Here is a 12836-nt window from a genome sequence, read left to right on the forward strand (position 1 = left end):
TCCAGATGAGGTCACATTCTGAAGTACTAAGGGTTAAGACTTCAACATATCTTTTACTTACATGAGGACACGATTCAACCCATAACACTAGGCAAAACTGGATACCAGATGAAGATCCTCAAATGTAAAAATAGTTAAGTAGTGTTGACAACAGGTGGTGTGAATGGACTGTTGGCATAGTGGGCTGGGGAGGGATCGTAGCAGCTCCTATAAAGAACCAATGAGGATAGATGATCTGAGGTACTGCCATTGCACTGGTACATAAGGATACTAGAGAAAAAAATGTGAAAAAGAGCAGTCAAACATGGCATCAGACGAAGAAAATTAACCAGAAAAACATGGTACAGAGAAGATGGGAAGTACCAAATGCCAGTATCACCCATCAACCCAGAAAAACGGAGCCCCTGCTCTGGGTTCCACACTTCAGAGGGACCCATATATCACAAGCACAGATGTTTATTAAAGAACACATAGGCAGCTCTGTCACTTTTGGATTCGATGCTCGGAGTCAGCATAGCATGACTAATAGTTCTAAACTTTTTGTGAACAACGCCATTCAGTCCCCAGAGAAATGCTTCTCCAAATCCTTTGCCCAGTATCTTTAAAATAATGGGTAACTCTGCCCAACTATTATTCAGGTTTATGGGTTGACTGCTACTGGCAGTCAACCTCAGCGAGGATTGGAGTGTCAGAAGTTTCAGGAAGCAGAAATGACAACCTGTCATATTTTTCCTCAACATAAATGCAAAAGATTTTTGCATAATGCAGTATTATTTTTCACTAAGTGCCCTACTGATTTTATTTGTGTTCAAAGTGTAAACATTTGATACCCCTTTGTGGAAATTTGGTACACTTTGAATAAAATGTTTCTTTTGTAATCATTTAGATCATTTCTGTGAATGGAACAGAAATTATGTGAAAACAGTATAACATTTGTTGTGATATATTGTGATTGTGCTAAAATGAAGGCAAAAAAAACAATAAATATAATTTATGAAATACATGTGTTTATTTTTTATACAAACATTGCTTATGCATGAATAGAACACCTAGACATGTGCAGTAGTAATTAAATTTAGTTCTCTTTTATATTGACTGCATTTAATCATATAAAAACCATCTCTCTGCATATTTTAATCTCATAAAGGTATATTGGTCCAATTAAGAGAGCAGGATGTGGTTTATTTAATAGCTGCAAAGCTTGATTTATAACCTTTACATTTAGACATGTGGCTGGGGGTTTTTACTCTTGCCCCAGGCCCTGCAAATGTAAAGAGTGGGGCTGCCAAACATTTTTACTATGAATTGAAATTGGTAGACAATGAGGTGCTTATTGCTGTTGTAAAAGAACACAATGCAAAAATACAACATAGATGGTCTGATAATTGAAGGAGATGAAATAAGAAATGACAGACTGAGGGAGGAAATAAAAGAAAAAAGGAAACCATCGTAGAAATGAAAATAATTTTTTTTTTTTTGAGACAGAGTCTCACTCTGTCACCCAGGCTGGAGCGCAGTGGAGCCATCTCGGGTCACTGCACCTCCACCTCCTGGGTTCAAGTGATTCTCCTGCCTCAGCCTCCCAAGTGGCTGGAACTACAGGTGTGTGCCACCATGCCTGGCTAATTTTTTTTCTATTTTTAGTAGAGATGGGGTTTTGCCATGTTAGCCTGGGTGGTCTCAAACTCCTGGCCTCAAGTGATCTGCCCATCTCAGCCTCCCAAAGTGCTTAGATTACAGGTGTTAACCACCATGGCTGGCCTAAAATCAGTATTGAAAGAACAAGTGAGTCAATTTTTTGTTTTTGAGGTGGAGAGTCTTACTACATTCCCCAGGCTGGTTTCCATTTTCTGGCCTAATGTAATCCTCCCGCCTCAGCGTCCTAAATCCCTTTTTAAAAAGCAATAGTTCTTAAACCTTTTTTAAAAAGTAAGCTGAGCACCACTGAGTTACAGAAATACAAGAAGGTAGGCAAAGGAAATCTAACAGTCACAATTGAAATTCTTAGTAGAAAACCCAAATGTAATTTTGCAAACTGAAGGCTCAAGTGTGTACATTGAAAAGGCACACTGTAATAGGAAATATTGACCCAGAATGGTTGCCACAAAGAAAGCTCTGTTTCAAGCAATGGTAAAATAGATGGTTTAGGCTTCCTCTCTCACAGAAGACAACCAGAAAAGCTGGAGAAAATATATCTGCCTGAAGCTTCAGAAAGCAAGTAATGCATGAGGAATTGTGGGGTTAATATCTAGGAAAGGAGAGAAGCCCAAAGATAAGAGTCTGGTATTTGAGGCCACCTCTTCCTGCCAATTCTGAAGGAGGCCAAGAGGTCTAGAAGCTCAATAGGGGTTTCAACAGATGCACGGTGCTGAAGGAACAAAATTGAAGATGAAGGCTGCTAAGAGAAGGTGTACACCTCAAAAGTTTTCATTTGGAACCCCAAAAGACTCATTTAGTTTCAGATTGTCTCAATCCCTGTTGGTTTATGGGAATTAAGAGGAACTGCTAGTGACATTGGTCTACCTGCTACCAAAAGCAAAAGTAAGTTATCTGGAGAAGGTTAACATCATGCAGTTTCAAACTACCTACAGTTCTTCAAATGCTATTCTGACACTCAATAAAAAATTATTGGATTTACCAGAAGACAAAACATGGATAAAAGCCAAGAGAAACAATGAACAATGGAAACAGGTCTATGAGGGATCTAATGATGTAAGCCAGGGATCAGCAGACTGTGGCCCATGAGCCAAATCCAGCCCACTGCTAGTTTTTGTAAATAAAGGTTTATTCTCTATGAGTGTTTTTGTACTCTGACAGCAGAGTAAGTAACCTAAAATATTTACCACCACAAAGCCTAAAACATTTACCATCTGGCCCTTTACAAAAAAAGTTTGTTGATCCCCTGATTTAAGCATTTCCTGCAATAAGATATCAAAAGAATAGCAAATTTTTAAAAAATTGAAGAAAGACAGTCGTAGAGATAACAGCAGAAATTAGTGAAGTGGTAAACCGAGATTCAACATAGTGAACCATTGGTATACTTATCCTGCCACAGATTTTCAAAAGGGTTTGATCATAGATGAATCTGTCACATTTTTAAAAATCCATGAATATCAATAGAGTGAATAAGAATGTTTATATTTGTACATTCATATTCAGAGCATTAGGCACAATAGCCAAAATGTGGAAGCAACCCAAGCATCCATCCAGGGTTGAAGGGTTCACAAAATGTGGTAAAGCATCTACATGCAAATGTAATACTGTCCAGCCTTAAAAAGGAAGGAAACTCTGACATGTGTTACAACATGGAAGAATCTTGAGGACATTCTGCTTAGTGAAATGTCAATCTCAAAAAGACGAATAACTATGATTCCATTTATATGAGGTGAGGTACCTAGAGTAGTCGAAATCATAGGAAGTAGAATGGTGGGGCTGGGGAAGAATTGAAAGTTGCTGTTTAGTGGGTAGAGTTTCAGTTTTACAAAATAAAGAGTTCTGGAGATAGATGGTGGTGATGGATGCACAATATTATGAATGTATTTAATGCCACGGTATTGTACACTTACAATTTGTTAAGATGGTAAATTTTATGTTTTGTATATTTTACCACAATAAAAAAGGAAAAAAAGAAAAAGAAAAAAAACCATTTACTCTTTAGCTATTACCCACCTATCCTCTAACACTCCTCCCACCCAGACCTAGACAACCACTAATCTACCTTCTGTCTCTATAATAATTTCCCTATTTTGCACATTTTACAAGAATGGACTCATACAATATATGGTCTCCTGTGACTAGCTTCTTTCACTTAGCATACTTTTTTCAAGGTTTATACTTGTGGTAGCCTGTATCAGTACTTGTACTGATGAGTACATATATCAGAATTTAGTAATTTTGGTGGGGTTTTTTTTGGGTTTTGTTGTTGTTGTTGTTGTTTGTTTTTGTTTTTGACACAGGGCCTCACTCTGTCGTCCAGGCTGGAGTGCAGTGGTACGATCTTGGTTCACTGCAACCTCCGCTTCCCAGCTCAAGTGATCCCCCAGCCTCAGCCTCAAGTAACTGGGACCACAGGCACGAGGCACTACGACCGGCTCATTTTTGTATTTTTTTGTACAGATGGGGTTTCACCATGTTGCCCAGGCAGGTTTCAAACTCCTGGGCTCAAGTGATTCACCCACCTTGACCTCCCAAAGTGCTAGGATTACATGCATGAATCACTGTACCCAGCCCTGTACGTTGCTTTTTAATGTTTAAATATATCTTGCAAACATACTATATCTGTATATAATTAACTTCCTTAATCTTGTTTATGACTACATATTATCTCATTGTGTATATGTGTGACATAATTTATATAATCAGTTTCCTCTTCAGTGCATGTAGGTTTTTTCCAATGTTTTGCAATAATAAATAATGCTGAAGCGAAACCTTATGCATGTCATTTTACACATGTGAAACTAGTGGACAAAATCCTAGAAATGAATTGGCTGAGTAAATTTGTAGTTTTGACAGATAACAACATTGCCAACATGATCTTGAGGAGATTGAACATTCTTCCCCCAGCAATGTATGAAGGTGTCTGTTTCTCTATATCCTTGCGAACATAGGATTTTGTCAAGCCTTTTGATTTTTGCCAATGTAATAGGCCAAAAGTAGCATCAGATTATAGTTTTAATTCACATTTCTTGTATTATGAAGGTCATTAAGCACCTTTTTTTCCTTTAGGCACCCAAATTTTTATTTACCAAACTCCTGCTTTATTTTAACATTACAAACACTATATAGACATTATAAACCAAATTACTCTCTTTTTGACTGAGAGTTGTGATAAGAACCATTCTTGTTACAAAATGGTGGCAGGTCTATGCCTGCTTTTATGTTTTTCTGGCCTCTCTCAACCTCAAGCTGTCACTTCTCTGTCCTTTCGTGGTTGTCACTTAACTATTCTAACCCCTGTAAAATAGGGACTAAAAGTGCCAACCTCATTGTTAGGAGGTTTAAGAGAAGGCCCAGCACTAAGCCAGGCTCTCAGGAACAGTTCTTCCTTGCCCTTCAGTTCTCCCTTGCCCTTCAATATATATAGCTCCCTCTCATCTGTCATGGGCTGAGGAACCAGTGAACCTGTAAACCAAGCACCATGGGCATAAGTCTGTAGGCCACATGAAGACTGGATGGTAAAGTACATGGGCTTTGTGACCCCACTGCCAACTTCAGGCTAAGGAAGGACTGACTGACTTAGCAGTTCCGAGACCACTGAGCTGGTTCCCAGTGCATGTCTCCTTCATACCCCCTTCATGACCAAGGTTTGAGGAGGTGCCTCTCAGCTTCCCCTGTGACACTTGGAACCATATGAGGGATGCAGTAGAGGTCAAAAACTGAGGAATCAGCCTTAGGGAGTCAATGGGATTGGTATCATTTGCTCTTGGGGAGGAAAGCTGGCGCCTGGGCAAGGACAGCAACTGGAAGGTGAAGGGCAGGCCTGCCTTTAAGTAGGAGTAGTGATCAGGCTTGAAGGGCCATCATGGGTCATGCCCAAGTACTGGGCCTGCTTCGCGGTCAGCTTGGTCAGCTTCATGTTCAGCTTGCCCCGGCGTGCTTCAGCCACTGCCTCATCCAGCTGGGGCTTGATGTTCACCTTCTCCACAGCATTCTCGTTGAGGCACTTGACATTGATCTCCGTGTCAAAGGGTCCAGTGTTATACACAATGGCAACATCCTTCATCTGCTCAATGTGTCGGCCAAGGATGATATTGAAAAAGTCTGTGGTGGTGTCAAAGATGTTGCCATCCTGGCAGGTCTCCTCCATGGTAGTCACCTCATAGCCATCAATAGCAGCCTGCAGTGTGTTGAGTGGGTGGATTTTGGTGATGATTATGCAAGCCCCAAAACCCTTCAGGGCCTGGACACAACCATTGCCCACATCGCCACAGCCCACCACCACTGCTACCTTGCCAGCAATCATCACGTGTGTGGCCCACTTGATGTTATCTATGTGGGACTCCTGGCAGACATAGAGGTTGTTAAACTTGCTCTTGGTGATGGAGTCATTGACATTGATGGTAGGTGCCCTCATGATCCCATTGGCCATCATCTTGTGGACCCAGTCATGGTCTCCTCAAAGATGCCTCAGCTGACTGACAGAAGCTGTGGGTACCTGGTGTAAATGAGGTTGGTTGAGGTCACCAGCATCATCCAGAATCACGTTGAGGGGCCTATCTTTGAAATACAGTATCTGCTCGATGCACCACAGGTACTTGTCATCTCTTTCACCCTTCCAGGCACACACTGGAATGCCAGCCTCGGCAATGGCAGCTGCCACATGGTTCTAGGTGGAGATGTTGCAGCTGGACCATTGCATCTCAGCACTTGAGGTAATGAGGGTCTCAATGAGGACAGTGGTCTCCGCTGTCATTTGCAGGCAGCTAGTAATGTGAGTGAGTGCCTTTCAGTGGCTTGGAGCCAGGAACAACTACCTCATGTACATCAGGCCCACCATGTCAGCCTCCACAATGTCTAGGGCCTTGTGTCCCCAAGCGTCCAGGCTGATGTCAGTGACTGTGTGGGGCAGTTTGTCAGACATGCTGGTGGTGCTTCTGCATGGAATGTTGGACACAGGCGAAGGGGGCTGGGACTCTGACATGGGGCGGGCAGTGCTGGGCAGGCCTAGCAACTTTTTATATGCTTAAAATCCATATGTATTTCCTTTTTTGAGTCAGTTGTCTGTTTGTTACTCATTTTTTTCATAGGGTTGTTGGTTTTTTTTTCTAATCAATTTATATTTGCTCTTCCATCCTGGGCAACATAGCAAGACCTCATCTCTCTCCAAAAACAAAAGGAGCCAGGCATGGTGGTGCATGCCTGTAGTCCTAGCTACTTGGGTAGGTGAGGCAAAAGGATTGCTTGAGCCCAGGAGGTTGAGGCCGCGGTGAGCCATGATCACATCACTGCACTCCAGCCTGAGTGATACAATGAGACCCTGTCTTGAAATAAAATAAAATTGAATTTAAAAAAATTATAAGTAATTATGTATGTATATTACTGGATACTCATTATAAAAAGAGAAAATTTGTGTTATTAATAACATAACATGAAGAGGGGCAGGATGTAAAGGAGCAGAGTTTTACACATGAAAGAAGGTAAGTTGTTAGCAGCATAAAATAGAATGTTACAATGTTAAGATGTTTTATGTAATTGCAATGGTAACCACAGAGAAAATATCTACAGAATATACACAAAGGGAAATGAGAAGGGAGTCAAAATACGTCACTACAAAAAAATCAACAAAAGGAGACAGCAAGGGAAGAAAGGAGGGACAAAAAGCTACACAACAAACAGAAAACAATTAACAAACTGGCAATAGTGAGTTCTTTCCTATCAGCAATTACTTTAAATGTGAATGCATTAAACCCACCAATTAAAAGACGTAGATTGGCTGAACGTATTTTAAAAAACAAGATCTAGCTATATGCTTTCTACAAGAGACTTACTTTACACTTAAGGCACACATAGTCTAAAAGTAAAGGGACAGAAAAAGATTCCATGTAAATGGGAACCTACAAGAGAGCAGGGGTGGCCATATGTAATACTAGACAAGATAGTCTTTAAGTAGAAACTGTCAGGAGGACAAGAAAGGATGTTATGTAATGATAAAGGGTCCATTCATCAGGAACATATAACAACTATAAATATATGCACATCTAATGTTAGAACTCCCAAATAGGTGAAGCATTGACAGGACTGAAAGAAGAAATTAACAGCAATACAATAATAGCAGGAGACATAATACTTCTCTTTCATTTATGGCCAGAACAACCATACAGAAGATCGACAAGGAAACAGAAGACATGAACACAGTATAGATCAGTTGGCTGTAACTGATGTCCACTCAACAACAGCAGAATACACATTCTTAAGTACTCATGGAGGCTTCTCCAAGATAGACCACATGTTAGGCCATAAAACAAATCTTGACAAGTTTAAGGAGATTGAAATCATACAAAGTATCTTCTCCAATCACAATGAAATAAAACAAGAAATCAATAGCAGAAGGAAAACAAGAAAGTCCACGAATTTGTGGGAACTAAGCAGTGCCCTCTTAATGAATGGGTCAGAGAAGAAAACACAAGTGAGTTTAGAGAATATCTGGAAACTAATGAAAGCAAAAATGCAACATATCACACTTATGGAATGCAGTGAAAGTAGAAGTGAGGGAGAGGTTTATAGTGGTAAACACCTACATTAAAAAAGAAGAAAGATCTCAAATCAACAACCTAATCTCATACCTCAAAGAACTAGAAAAGAACAACAAACTAAACCCTAAGTTATCAGAAGGATTAGAGCATAGGTAAATGCATTAGAGAATAGAAATACCATAGAAAAACATCAAGGAAACCAAGAGTTGCTTTTGTTGAAAAGATCAATGAAATTGTCTAACGCTTAGCTAGACCAACTGAGAAAATAAGAGAGAAGACTGAAATAAGTAAAATTAGAAAGCCGGGTGCAGTGGCTCATACCAGTAATCCCAGCACTTTGGGAGGCCAAGGTGGGAGGATTGCTTGAGCCTAGGAGTTCAAGACCAGCCTGGGCAACACAGCGAAACCCTATCTCTAAAAATGAAGTAAAATAAAAAATGTTATAAACGAATGAGAAGCTGGAAACCATCATTCTCGGCAAACTATCGCAAGGGCAAAAAACCAAATACTGCATGTTCTCACTCATAGGTGGGAATTGAACAATGAGAACACTTGGACACAGGAAGGGGAACATCACACACTGGGGCCTGTTGTGGGGTGGGAGGAGCGGGGAGGGATAGCATTAGGAGATATACATAATGTAAATGACAAGTTAATGGGTGCAGCACACCAACATGGCGCATGTATACATATGTAACAAACCTGCATGTTGTGCACATGTACCCTAGAACTTAAAGTATAATAAAAAATAAAAAGAAAAAAAAGAAATGAGAGGACGTTATAACCATTGTCACAGAAATAAGGATTATGAGACTGTTGTGAACAACTATGCCAACAAATTGGATCATGTAAAAGAAATGGATAAATTCCTAGAGGAATACCACCTACAAAGACTGAATCATGAAGAAATAAAGAATATGAATAAACATAATGTGAGTAAATAAATTGAAGCAATAATCAAAACCTTCCCAATGAAGAAAAGCCCAGGACCTGATGGTTTCACAAAAAAAATCCACCAAACATTTAAAGAACTAATACCAATTCTTTTCAAACTCTTCCAGAGAATTGAAGAGGAGGGAACAATCCCAAACTGAGTCTTTGAGGGCAGCAGTAACCTGATAACAAAACCAGAATAAAACACAAGAGACTGGGCATGGTGGCTCACATCTATAATTCTAGCACTTTGGGAGACCAAAGCAGGTGGGTCTCTTCAGCCCAGGAGTTTAAGACTAGACTGGGCAACATGGTGAAACTCCATCTCTACTAAAACAAAAAAAAATCAGCCAGGTGTGATGTGCATTTGGAGCTACTCAGGAGGTTGAGGTGGGAGAATCACCTGAGCCCGAGAAGTCGAGGCTGCAGTGTGCTGAGCTGAGATTGTGCCACTGCACTGCAGCCTGAGCAACAGGAATGAGATACTCTCTCAAAAACAAAACAAAACACACACACACACACAAAAAAAAAAAAGAAAAGAAAAAGAAAAAACTATGGACCAATAATGGACTGATATTGCTGATGAATATAGATGCAACAAAATAGGTATATAAGGAACTTACCTCAATATAATAAAGGTCATATAAGACAAGCCCATACTAGCATCACATTCAATGAAGAAAGACTGAAAGCTTTTCCTCTAAGATTAAGAATAAAGCAAGGATTTGCACTCTCACCACTAATATTTAACACGGGAAGTCTGGCAAGAGCTACTTGGCAAGAAAAAGAAATATAAGACATCCAAACTGGAAAAGAAGTAAAATTATCTCTATTTGCTAACAATATGATCTCATATTTAGAAAATTCTACAGATTCCACAACAATTACAATAAACACTTTCAAAAAATTTGTAGGATACAAAGTCAACACATAAAAATCATTTGTGTTTTTATGCACTAACATTGACCAGAAAAGGAAATTACAAAAACACATACTATATACTATAACATAAGAAAGGGTAAAACACTTAGGACATGAAAGACTTATACACTGAAAACTACAAAGCATTGCTAAAAGAAATCAAAGAAGACACAGATAAATGTAAGACATCACATGTTCATGACTTGGAAGCCTAAATATTGTTAAAATATTCATACTACCCAAAGTAATCTACAGATTCTATGCAATATCTATGAAAATCCCAATGCATTCTTTGCAGAAAAGAGAAAAAAAATTCTAAATTGTATGTGGAAGCTCCAGGGATGCCAAATAGTCAAAACAATCTTAAAAAAGGACAGAGTAGGAGGCCTCACACTTACTGATTTTAAAACATACCACAAAAAAACTGCAATTAAGATGATGTGATAATGGCATAAAAGTAGATATATAGACCAATGGAACAGAATGGAGAGCCCAGAAATAAGCTTTTGTATGTATAGTCAAATAAACTTTGGCAGTATGCCTAGACCACACAATAGGGAAAGGTGTCTCTTCAGTAAATGGTGTTGGGATAACTGGATGCAAAAGCATGACATTGAATCCTTACCCTACCCCACAAAAATTAAGTTAAAAAGGATGGATCAAAGACCTAACTCTAAGCCTTAAAACTATAAAACTCCTGGAGAAAATATGGGAGGAAGGCTTCAGGACATTGGATTTGGCGATGATATTTTGGATATGACACCAAAAACACTAGGCAAGAAAAGCAGTAATTGATAATGGGACTACATTAAACTTAAGTGCTTTAGCACACTAAAGGAAACAGTGAAAAGAAAACCTATAGAATGGGAGAAAATAATTGCAAATTATGTACCTGATAAGGGGTTAATATCCAGAACATATAAGGAACTTCTACAACTCAACAACAAAAACTCAAGTTAAAAATGGGCAAAGGATCCAAATAGACATTTTTCCAGAGATATGTGAATGGCCAATAAATGCACAGGACGATGCCCAGCATGACCAATCATTAAAGAAATGGAAATCAAGACCACAATGAGATATTATCTCACACCTACCAGTATGGCCACTATCAAAAAAAAAAAAACAGAAAATAACACATGTTGGAGAGGATATGGAGAAGTTGGAACACTTTTCCATTGGTGGTGGTCATGTAAAATGGCACAGCCACTGTGGAAGACCATATGGCGGTTCCTCAAAAAATTAAATATAGAAAAACCATGTGATCTAGCAATCTCATTTCTGGGTGTATATGCAGAATAATTGAAAGCAAGGTCTCTAAATGATATTTGCACACTTATGTTTATTGTGGCATTATTCATAATAGCCAAGAGGTGGAAGCAACCCAAATGTCCATCAACAGATGAATGGATAAGGAAAGTGTGGTATATTTATACAATGGAATACTATGCAGCCTTAAGGAATTCTGTCGTATGCTACAACATGAATGATCCTCAAGGACATGATGTTGAGTGAAATAAACCATTCATAAAAGGACAAGTACTATGTGATTACACTCATATGGTGTATTTAGAGTAGTCAGAAATTATAGAAACAGAGTGCAGAAAGGTAGTTTTTAAGGGCTGGAGGTCGGGGGAAGAGGAATTAGTGTTTGGGGGTATAAAGTTTCAGTTTTGCAAGATGAAAGCATCCTAGATATCTGTTGCACAATAATGTGAATATATTTAACACTACTGAAATGTAATCATTTTTAAGTTAAAAATGATTAAGATTGCTGTAGCTTGGTTATTTTATTTTATTTTATTTGAGATGGAGTCTCACTCTGTCACCAGGCTGGCAAGGGCACGATCTCAGCTCACTGCAACCTCTGCCTCCCAGGTTCAAGTGATTCTTCTGCCTCAGCCTCCCAAGTAGCTGGGACTACAGGTGTGCACCACCATGCCCAGCTAATTTTTGTATTTTTAGTAGAGACAGGGTTTCACCATGTTGTCCAGGATGGTCTCGATCTCTTGACCTCATGATCCACCCGCCTTGGCTTCCCAAAGTGCTGGGATTGCAGGCATGACCCACTGCACCTGGCCTATAGTTTGGTTATTTGTCTCTAACCAAATCTCATGTTGAAATGTTGGAGGTGGGGCCCGGTGGGAGGTGTTTGGATTATCAGGTGGATCCCCTATGAATGACTCGGGCCATCCCCCTGGTGATAAGTGAGCTCTTGCTCTGAGTTTGCATGAGATCTGGCCATTTAAAAGTATGTGGCACCTCTCCCACCTCTCTCTTTCTCTCTTGCTCTTGCTTTCACCATGTGATGTGCAAGCTCCCACTTCACCTTCTACCACAAGTAAAAGCTCCCTGAGGCCTCCCCAGAAGCTGAGCAATGTTGATGCCATGCTTGTATGGCCTGCACAACCATGGGCCAGTGAAACCTCTTTATAAATTACCCAGTCTTTGATATTTCTTTATAGCAATGCAAGAATGGCCTAATACAGAAAATTGGTGCTGAGGAGTGGAACATTGCTATAAAGATGCCTGAAGATGTGGAATTGACTTTGGAGCTGGGTAACAGGCAGAGGATGGAAGAGTTTGGAGGGCGGAGAAGAAGACAGGAAGATGAGAGAATATTTGGAAATTTTGCAGCCTAGCCATGTGGCAAAGAGAGTAAAAGGTTTTTCGAGAGAGAAATTGAAGCAGGCTGTGGAGCAATATCTTGCTAGAGATATTTGCATAACTAAAAGGGAGCCAAGTGCTGATATCAAAGAGAGTGGGAAAAAGAACTCAAAGCCATTTCAG

General features: G+C 39.7%; 1 pseudogene; it reads right to left on the reverse strand.

The window, feature by feature from the left end:
• Positions 1-5210: 5210 nt before the first annotated feature.
• On the reverse strand, positions 5211-6580 carry LOC129010737 (adenosylhomocysteinase-like; annotated as a pseudogene).
• Positions 6581-12836: the final 6256 nt, after the last annotated feature.

Source organism: Pongo pygmaeus, chromosome 10 (genome assembly GCF_028885625.2).
Source record: "Pongo pygmaeus isolate AG05252 chromosome 10, NHGRI_mPonPyg2-v2.0_pri, whole genome shotgun sequence".
Classification (NCBI taxonomy): domain Eukaryota; kingdom Metazoa; phylum Chordata; class Mammalia; order Primates; family Hominidae; genus Pongo; species Pongo pygmaeus.